Genomic DNA, 9645 nt, shown 5'->3' with positions numbered 1-9645 from the left:
CTTGTTAACTGCTTCATGCTTTTAGGAGTAAACATGCTCTATAAATGTAAAGTGTTAGAATTAGGATCACTACAAACTGAAATCATGAGAAGTGAATGGTTATAAACACCCATATTGCACACTGTTCAGTAAATCCATGCTGAAAATTGGAAATCAAGTCTATATAATACAAAAGCATCCAAGGTTCATAACAAAAGATAAGGGACTTGAGAAATGTTAATGTAAACAGTTACATAGGGGGAAATAGCAATTTAGAAATATGGGAGACACAATGTTGCACTCTCCATTTTTGTGGGTTTCAACGTTGCCCTTGAGACAAAGCTCCCCCTGAGACACAGAAATGAGAGGAAGACTCTTGTTTTAAGTCACTGGCCTCAGCAGCTAGAGAAGAATTGATAGTTGTGATATAGTTGTAACTGTGGATTCTGCATAGAATCTACACTTAAAAGGATTTGCAGCTTTGAGAAGCTGCCTATAAGCAATCAGTTACCAGAAGCAATAAGGTTTAGAAAAAGCCCCGCCTTTATTACCCTGACTGAAGCAATGATTTACACAGTCTGTACAGGTTAAGACTCAGATGCACCCAGTCTTCCCTTCAGAATTTTAATACTAACACAACCCACTAGACCTTTCATCTTTGCCAAGCCACACCCTGCTCAAAAGTCCCACCTCTGTTATCCCAACCTATCCCATCTTCTCCCCACCCTGCTGTCTCCTCTGACTTCCTTTTCTCCAAAACCCTTTCCTCATACTAGTATTCTTGTATACTATTGACAGTTAGGTTGTCTTCTAATTTAAACTCTGAATATTATATTTCTGTTACTTTATTTCTTTTTTTATTTTCCCCTTTGCTTGTTTGTGTAAACTTTTATTTATGAAATCTCTATTAGCATACAGAACACACCTGGGAAGTGCTGAGGTAAAGAGTACCAACTGAAAACAAAGGAGTTCGGGTTGTGGTCCTGGCTGTGTCGCTAACTTGCATTTTTCTGTCCTCTTTGGACTTCACTTTTTGCATCTGCAAAAGTAGAGGGTTAAAATCAATATCCTACAAAGAAAAAAGGACTACCACTTATTACAAACTTACTCTATGCCAGGCACTGATATGGGGTCTGGTGTTTAAAAACACCCCCATACTTAGTTTAATACTCTTTTGTCACCATCTTGAAATTATTATTAAATTTTAAATTTTTATTTTTCAGTTACAGTTTGCATTCAACATTTTTATTAGTTTCAGGTACCCATTGCAGCAGATATAAATTCATATAGTTAACAAAGTATGCCCTCAGATAACTCAATTGTCCACATGGCACCATAAATAGTTATTACAGTACTGTTAACTATTATTCCCTATGCTTTACCTTACATTCTCCTGCCCACTTTGAAACTACAATTAAGTAGTTCTTAATCCCTTCACCTTCTTTTACCTCGTCCCTCAACCCCCTTCCCAAAGGGCTTCCATCAGTTTGTCCTCTGTATTTATGAATGTTTATGTTTATTCATTTATTTTGTTCTTCAGATTCCACATGTAAGTGTAATCATATGTTTTGTTTTTCTCTGACTAATTTAATTTAGCATAATACCCTCTAGGTCACATGTGTCAAACACAAGGCCCGCGGGCCAAATCTGTCCCGCCAGGCCTTGCAATGTGGCCCGCACCGCGCTGTCATCACTGCACTCCACTGCGTTTCCATCACAATGACAGTTTATGACTGTTCAGTAAACCATTTGGCCCGCGATTTAGGCTGGATTTTAGATTTTGGCCCCTTCTCTGATTGAGTTCGACACCCCTACTCTAGGTCCATCCATGTTGTTACAAATGGTAAGATTTCAGTCTTTTTTGTGGTTGAGTAATATTCCATTGTGTAAATGTACCACAGCTTTTTTATCCATTCATATACTGATGGGCACTTGATCTGCTTCCATATCTTGGCTACCTACATTATAAAAGGTTGGGGGCCGTCACGACCTAAATGAACAGACGGCCAGCTGGTCACCAGGAAGTGCATGGAGCACCTCTTGATCCCTCCCCCACATCCCGTAGGCTCTTATCACAGCAAGGCTGGTAGCCGGTGGGCAGGTGGGCTGGTGGGGGTGGGCAAGGTGAGGCCAGTGCAGCAAAGTCATTTGCCTCTGACTCTAGGCTGTGGTTCAGGCCTGGAGAGAGGCCTGGAGAGCAAGGCAGGGTCAAAATCAGCAGCCACTGCAACTGCCAGCAAGGCCTGGAGAGAGAAAGAGGTGGGGCCTGATCAGCAGCTGCTGGCAAGGCCAAGAGAGAGATTCAAGCCCTTATCTGCAGCTCCCCCTTGGCAGTTGTGGATAAAGCCTGGAGATAGGCCCAGAGATAGGCCCGGAGGTGCTGACTGGCATAGAAACCGACCAATCACCAAATCTGGGAGAACTGTGAGGAGCCAATGGCTGCCTAGGAGGTAGAACTTTTGATACTGACTGGCACAGAAACCGACCAATCAGTTTAGGAGTAAATATGCTCTATAAATGTAAAGTGTTAGAATTAGGATCACTAAAAACTTAAATCATGAAAAATGAATGCATATAAACATCCATATGGTACACTGTTCAGTAAATTCATGCTGAAAATTAAAAATCAAGTCTATATAATATAAAGGCATCCAATGTTCATAACAAAAGATAATAATCAAATCTGGGTGAACTATGAAGGCAGAACCTAAGATGGTGGATGAGGAGGGGTTTTAAGGGCAATAGCTTTTTGGTGTAACGTGTAAGAAAGTTGTTCAATTTTTTTCCCCTATGTTTCTGATCTGGTCACAACTGGAGGCATTTGCTACTCTCATCAGTGAATCAAGACCAGAAGATTCTCTCCAAGAACTCTAGCATACCAGGACAATAGCTGTCAAGATGTGACTCTAGTCTCCGGCGTGGTTCAATGTTTTAATGAACAGTTTGGCAGTATAGCGCATATGGCTGGCTATCAGTCCAGATATAGGGATTATGTATTTTTGTCTGCCAAGAGCATCTCTTGCTGCTGAAAAAGCACCTCTCCCATTTAAGCAATCCTATCCTATATAATCTATCTATACTAATAAAATGGTAATATGCTAATCAGACCAGGTTGACAGGCCATCTTCTGGACAAAGCCATGGTGGTAGGGGCTGAGACAAAGGCAGTTAGAGGTGATCAGACCGGCAGGGGAGGGAAGTTGAGTGTGATATCAGGGTGGTAGGGGGTTAGGGGTGATCAGGCAGGCAGGCAAGCAGTTAGAGGTGATCAGGCAGGCATATGAGAGGCTATGGATGATTAGACAGGCAGGCAAAGTGGTTAGGGGTAATTAGGCAGGCAGGCAGAGTGGTTAGGGGAGATCAGGGAAACAGGCAGTCAGCAGTTAGGAGCCAGCAGTTAGGAGTCAGTGGTCCCTGATTGTGAGAAAGATATCTGATTGCTGGTTTAGGGATCCCTGCAGGATCAGGCCTAAAATGGCAGTTGGACATTCCCTGAGGGGTGCCGAATTTCGAGAGGATGCAGGCCAAGCTGAGGGACTACCACCTGTGCATGAATTTCATGCACCAGGCCTTTAGTGGTAAATAATACTGCAATGATCCTAGGAGTGCATGTATTCTTTTGAATTAATGTTTGAGGTTTCTTCAGATATATTCCCAAAAGTTGAATCACTGGACCATAGAGCAGTTTTTTGGTTTTTGGTTTTGTTTTTAAATGTTCTATCTTAACTAAAACTCAGGTGTCCATTGAGCCCAGCTGCATGTTCTACAGCATCAAATGTCACTATGACAACAGATCAGATATATATTACCTCAATTTCCAATGCTATTTCAACCATCATGACAATCTCATGTCATCTAAATACACAAATCACTTCTGTGATGTTGTCATGCCCACTCCTGTATATTGACTAAAGACAAGGGTAGTTGGCTTCCTCCCTACCCCAAACACTGTCACTGTCTTGGATGATTCCACATCCAAGTGCATAAGATATCCAATGCATTGCCTTACTTACTTATTTCTTTCTTACTTCATTGACAGTGACTTATCCCTCCTTTCCACTTTCATAGTCACATCCACGACTTGTCACCAACCATGATTCTTTCACCTTTCATATCAAAAATATATTCTCCACATACTGATCCCAACCACCCATCCTTCCAACTCTTAAATTCCCTTATTATTCCTATATCTGCTATTTGATTTCAAAGAAACTTCTTAACATCTTTCATTCTCATTTCCTCTCAGTCTATAGATAATGCCTGCATGCATTCCTTTTTCCTATCCAATCTAGGATCCATGATCAGTCAAACAAATTACTTACCAATATCTTTAACTTCCAGATACACTCACAGTTTCTTAAAGATGCCAGGTTTTCACTTGCCTCATTGCCTTTTTGCTCACTACTAATACTGCTGCTGCTTTCCCAAATTCTTTGCCTGGTAAATTTATACTCATTCTTTAAGGCTCAATTACATCCTAAGGGATACTTTCTCAGACACCCTGCCCTCTACTTCTTCCTCCCTCATGCTGAGATAAATGTTATCCTTCTGGGCTCCCTCTTCAGTGCTCTGTTATTGCCCCTTTCAAAGCACTTATCACACTCTATTAAATTTCCTTTTAGGTGTTTATCTCTCTGAATAGGATGCAAGATTCATAAAGTTCAGGATTGCGTCTATCTCACCTATAACTATATCCATAATAGCTAGATCCATTCCTGGCACAATTTCCATGCTCAATAAATATTCATTGAATGAATCTCAGAACACCAAGATATCTCACATTTCCATGCCTTTGTAGTTTTCCTTCAGCCTCTATTTTGCTTTAACTTCATAGACTTCTTCACCTAATTCTTATTTACTTTTCAATCTTCAGCCCAAGTCCCACCTCTTGCAGGAAGTCTTCTCTGATCTTTATCCTTCTCTGCTCTCCCACAGCAACCTGTAGATATTTATTATCATGTGATTTATCACACAATATTGTAGTCCATCTGTCTCTTCAAAAAATGAATTACTGAAGAAGAGGGTTCATGAATTACTTTCCCCATCAACTAGAATTAGACTTACTCAGAAGAGGGGCTCAATAAATGCCAACTTAAATATATAAATACATTGTAATTTAAATATCTGTATAAATACATTTTTTCTACCTAATAGCATTACTTTGACCACCAATCAGATGCTTTCAGTTATCTACATCCTCTCTCCATTATCTTGAGAACTTAGAGGAGAATGGAAATCTTCCTAAATAAGAAGCATTTAAATGCTTTTGATCTGAGCACATGGTTGTTTCTCAGGGACTGATCTTTAGTCTGCAACTGTTTCCTCCACATTCCTGAATATTTGACTGGATAGTTAAAATGCCCACATTTATCTGCCTCTTCAACTTCTATGGATGGTAATGCTCATGATTATCTTGATTTCTGACTTCTCATTTTATTTTGTCCTCTTATCTGTTTACCTGATTTCTGATGCATCTATCTCCCGACCTACACTTAATATACAATTCTAAGCTCTTGAACTTAAATCTTAAATCCAGTTTGCAATTGAATTTACTTTCACTCAAACATCTGCAACACTGACACTTATTTTAGCAGAGACAGCATTATGCAAACAATGATGCCATGAAAATAGTTTTATGTTAACGAATGAATCCCATAACCTGATCTCTGCATGAAGACCTCTCTAACATCAGATATCAATGAAAAGAACAATAATCACTCTCTGATGCCAAGACCCCTATGTGTTTACTCTAATGAGAAAGAGCCTCAAGCTCTGCCAAAGTTACTAAGGTTCCAAAATATTCCATCTGGAAACTAGATGTAAGACATGAGTCTTTGATCACAGTCCCCAAAGGTTTTAGATATATGTATCATCTTCCTATGCTATGGATTAGGACGAGTACTTGCTTGGCCCTTAGATAAACAGACTAGAGAATTCCTGAGCAACCAAAAATATCAAACATCTAATTTTAAAGTTGCAAACACTCTAGACACTTGCCCAGCTATTGCTAACATTCAAACCTTTCTGTCCTGCAAGATTGTCTTAAACCCTGCTTTTATGACCAAGATTCTATTCTGCCTCAGAAATTTTTCTTGAATTTGATCAGCCACTGATTCCTCTGTCCCCTAACTTTAGGATATCACATCTTGTAGGTACCTCACACATATTTTAAGCATAATCTTCCAGCTCATAGAAGATAAAAGCTAAAACCAAAAAGGCAACAGAGAAGCTGTACCACTACCACCACCACAAGAACAGATGCTCTAGCAAGCTACACTAGAGAAAGAGATGTAATAAGGAAATACAGGTTTGATATACTAGTAACTCTAATAACTAAAAACTGAGAAATCACTAGAAGGTAGAGAAAGAAAAAAAAATCACCTAGGGGTTTTATTGTTTAAATATTATTTATAAATGGTACTTGATTGAGACTGCTCATTACTCTCCGTGAGTTTTTTAAATATATATTTTTATTGATTTCAGAGAGGATGGGAAAGGGAGAAATAAAGAATCAGTGATGAGAAAGAATCATTGATCAGGTACCTCCTGCATGCCCCACACTGGGGATTTAGCACCAACCCTGGCATGTGCCCTGACCAGGAATTGAACTGTGACCTCCTGGTTTATAGGTTGATGCTCAACCACTGAACAACACTACCCAGATTATAAGTTGTTTTTGATACAGATAGATACTCATATCTAACTCTTAGAAAGTCTCATCCAGTAGTTAATGAGGCAGCATAGCAGAATATAAAGATAACAGGATTTGAAATCAGACACATCTGAATTTTAACATCAAGTTCATTATATACTAGCTGTACATAAATACAGCTAGTAGACAAAACATGTGACCTCAATAAATATTAGCTTCTTAATCTTATAAAATCAAAAATATTACTATCTGTTTCATAGGATAAAGAAAAGGGAAAATTATATCGTAGCTTAAATAAAACAGGTATATTTCTCCCTCATGCTTATTTCTGTGGCCATCCAAGGCTGACGGAGTTACTAGCTCTGCTCCATAAGACCACTCAGGAAATCAGTATACCCAGAACTTTGTCTAATGTTTGCTAGACCAGTGTTTTTAAATCTCAGTGATAGAAATATATTGGGATAGGGTAATTTTTTTCATAGGGGAGGGCAGTTTTCATGTGCATTGCAGGATGCTTAGTTGCATCCCTGGCCTCTATCCACTAGATGCCCACAGTTTACAATCCCTCAGTTTGTTTCCACTAAAAATGTCTCTAGATATTGCCAAATGTCCCCTGGAGAGGAAATTGGGCCTGATTGAGAAACAATGCCTTCAAGTACTATCCTTGTTTTCCTAGTTGAAACTAGGTAATCCCCCTTCCGAGTTCTGACCCAGGAAAAGGGGAAAGAAAGATAAACCAGTAAATATATAATTAGCTTCAAAGGAAGCCAGGAAATGTTGTTACTACAATAGATGGGATAAGATATATACAGAAAGAAGGGGAGAATAAATTTTGGGAACTGAAAGGGGAAACTAGCAGATTGCTATAGATGTATAAAAAACAAATAGTATACTTCTCCCCTATACTCTTATTAGTTATAATGCCTTTCAAGGGGTAAAAACTTAAATTTCATTCATATACCAATATTTTATTCTTCCAGTGATTATGCAAATATGACAGAAATTTATGGAAGAGCTGTAAGCAGACAAGGCACTGAGTTTCATCTCACTTGTTCAAAGATAGCCAAAACTATAATTGTAATTACAATGAATAAAAAAAAAAAGAACATTTGGAGGAAAGAAAGAGCAGAAATAGCCAATGAGATAACTAGTAGAATTCAAGTTTGAAAATACCTCTTTGTGGTTAGACTGGCAGTCCAATACCACCTGCCACTCCTGCCTGCTACTCCCACTTCTCCTGGCCCTGCTGTGCCTGCTGCGGGCTCATGCCCAGTCAGTCCTGATTGGGAGAGGCATGCAACACAGCAGCAGTGCCCGACAGCTGTGAGCCCTGTGTCTGGCACCTGTCCCAAAGAGTAGGGGGGACGGGACACGATCAACCCTCAGGGTGGGCCGTGGAATGCCCTTGCCAGCGGGGGATCCGGATCCATCCTGCTGGCATTTGTGCTGGTTGCCGGGAGCCACCTGGAGACTGCCTTTATATTATTTCTATATATATAGGGAGGGGAAGTGGCTATGGTGCTCAAAGATAACTTACAGGAGGCTGGCACTACTGTTGGGATCATACTGGTGGCATATGTCTGCCAGTGACTGGCCCATTCTCTGGAGATTGGATCTGCAGAACTACTGAGGGAGTGAGTGGCTGCTGCCAGGCTGGTGGACCACCAGGAAGAGGAGGTCAGCTGAGTGGAAATCTTGCTGTAGGAGCACAGTGACCACCAGGAGGCAGCTCCTGCATTGAGCGTCTTCCCCCTGGTGGTCAGTATGCAACATAGCAATCAGTTGACCTGTTGTTTGGTCATTCAGTCACTTAGGCTTTTATATATTGTAGATCTTATAACTTTCCTTTTCCCTAGATTATTTTCTTTAGTGTCCTATTATATGTAAGTTTTAAATCATACCATGTTTTATATTTGTTGAATATTAAAATAATAATCAATCATATTATAGCAGGTTGCTGTGATAACATTTATTCTTTCCTTACATTTTTATTGAAAATCATTGATCAAATTACCAATCTGCACTATTAAACCACATTTATTTAAAATATGTCAAGATACAGTTCATTATCTTCTGATTAAATCTACAATGACTAATGCTATTTGTATATAAAATCTCAAATGTTAGTTGAGTATATTTTCCAATACAGCAGTCCCTCCTAATCCTTGGTTTCACTTTCTCTGGTTTCAGTTACCTGTGGTCAATGGTGGTCCAAAAATAATACATTTCCCCAACTATGACATTGTCTGTTTCTGATATCCAAACATTGACATCGTCATGGCTCAATGATCCAGGATCAGAATTAGATGATCCTCCTTCTGACATGTTGTCAGAAGGTTAATAATAGCAATGCTACATCACACAGGCATTGTGTCATTTCTCATGATCTGAAGAAGAAGGATGAGTAGAGTAAAAAAAGATATTTTGAGAAAGTAAGTGTGTGTATGTTTGACAGAGAGAGAGAAGAGAGAAAAAGAGAGAGAGAACAAACATTCACACAGCTTTTACTGCAGCATGCTGCTTTAATTTTTCTACTTTATTATTAAGTATTAGTGCCCCAGTGTATAGATTCATGCACATTGAAAGTACGTAAATTAATTAGAAGGTGGCTGGTGGGGCAAGACTGGGCAAGACAGGTTGAACATGCCCTGGAGCCAACTTCCCACAGTCCCTCCCCAGTCAGCTGCACCTGGAGTGGCTTCAGGGCTTGAAGGGTGTCTACAGAGTGAACAAGGTTCCGCTGACAGGTAGGGTCCCTCAGCCTGGCCTGTGGGAGTAGGGCAGAAACCAGCAGTCCAATATCCCCCAAGGGGGCCTAGAGCATGAGAAGGCACTCTGCAAGTTGCTATTGCTCGGCAGCTCCTGCATTGAGCATCTGCCCCCTGTTAGTTAGTGTGCATCATAGCTACCAGCCAGTCGACTAGTCTGCTGGTCACTTAGGCTTTTATATATAGGGATTGGATTGTTGTTAATCTCTTACTGTTTCTCATGTATCAATTAGACTCTATTATATGT

At 39.9% G+C, this 9645-nt stretch overlaps 1 non-coding gene across 1 annotated transcript; it reads right to left on the bottom strand.

Annotated features, from left to right (window-relative positions):
* Positions 1-2767: 2767 nt before the first annotated feature.
* Positions 2768-2897, bottom strand: LOC118722245. The gene has a single exon (XR_004988948.1). It is a non-coding gene; the product is annotated as a small nucleolar RNA SNORA3/SNORA45 family (small nucleolar RNA).
* Between the last annotated feature and the right edge of the window lie 6748 nt (positions 2898-9645).

Source organism: Pipistrellus kuhlii, unplaced genomic scaffold, assembly GCF_014108245.1.
Source record: "Pipistrellus kuhlii isolate mPipKuh1 unplaced genomic scaffold, mPipKuh1.p scaffold_m20_p_19, whole genome shotgun sequence".
NCBI lineage: Eukaryota > Metazoa > Chordata > Mammalia > Chiroptera > Vespertilionidae > Pipistrellus > Pipistrellus kuhlii.
The sequence above is the reverse complement of the archived record's forward strand: the minus strand, read 5'-3'. Positions and strand labels throughout refer to the sequence as shown.